Source organism: Solanum stenotomum, chromosome 7 (assembly GCF_019186545.1).
Source record: "Solanum stenotomum isolate F172 chromosome 7, ASM1918654v1, whole genome shotgun sequence".
NCBI classification, from domain to species: Eukaryota; Viridiplantae; Streptophyta; class Magnoliopsida; order Solanales; family Solanaceae; genus Solanum; species Solanum stenotomum.
Window position 1 is genome coordinate 18,406,461 of NC_064288.1, and position 1,159 is coordinate 18,407,619.

At 39.6% G+C, this 1,159-nt stretch overlaps 1 non-coding gene across 1 annotated transcript; it reads right to left on the minus strand.

Annotated features, from left to right (window-relative positions):
• Positions 1–376: 376 nt before the first annotated feature.
• On the minus strand, positions 377–482 carry LOC125871970 (small nucleolar RNA R71). The gene has a single exon (XR_007447084.1). It is a non-coding gene; the product is annotated as a small nucleolar RNA R71 (small nucleolar RNA).
• Between the last annotated feature and the right edge of the window lie 677 nt (positions 483–1,159).

Here is a 1,159-nt window from a genome sequence, read left to right on the forward strand (position 1 = left end):
TGGTATCGATGATGTCAATAGTGTTTACAACCCTCCTCAATTGTGGGAAATGGGTGCAATTCGCATCCCGCAAGCTGAAGAAAATGTAATGTTTAAAGTTACCAGTAGAATTTTTCATCTACTCTAACTACGGGGAATGTATGGAGGGCTAGAACACGAAGACCCACATGAGCACATGAAAAAATTTACTAAGGTGTGTAGCCCGTTTTCATTCAAAAATGTGTTACAAGAGTCAATTCAGCTTCAATTTTTCCCTTTATCCTTAATGGAAGAGGCTAGTAAGTGGTTAGCCGAGTTACAAAACAATTCCATCACATCATGAGAGGAACTTCGTATAGTATTCAACACAAGATTCTTTGCTCCATCGAGGATGAAGAAGCTCAGAGATGATATTCAAGGATCCAAGCGATGGAAGGAGAACCCATTCATATAACATGGGTGAGATTCAAGAAGCTCTTGCTCAAATGCCCTACTCATGGGCTACCAAACGACTTGTTACTTCAATATTTTACCGGAGTCTTGCTACGGTTAATAAAGGAGTGGCTGACCAATTGGTATGGGGAAGAATAATGTTACAATCATTTGAAGTAGCTTCGTTTCTTCTGGATGACATGAGTAGAATAAACCAAGTGTGGTACACCAAAGAGGATCAAGTCTCTCCATTTTGTTTCAGATTAACGCAAGAGAAACTTGATAACGAGAGAGAAAGGGATGTAAACATCAAAAAGATGTTAACCCAAATAGAATTTCTACAAGAGCACATTATGGGGACATGTGGAGTGTTTCGAGTTGAAGAGGGTTCTTCTTCTAGTTACTCAAGGCCGGGAGAAAATCAAGGTTGGAATTTCAAAAGATATGAGGAGGGTTTCCACCCACGCTATCAACAGTGAGGCGGAAACCAGGGTTGGAACTACCATCAGGGAGAAGAACCAAGGATATATTATCAAGATTGGGCTAAACAAGATGATTAATGGAGAAGGGGAGATGATCATGAGGAAAACCATACTCACTCGAGTGAAAGCCCAATATCCAAAGGAAGTGCAAGTAGCCCCTGGGTGAATGATTTGTTTTCATTAATACATGATAAAGTTTAGGGCTCTAATGACTTGTTAAAAGGGATGAAAGATGATTTTTCATCATTGAATAGTAAAGTGAATTC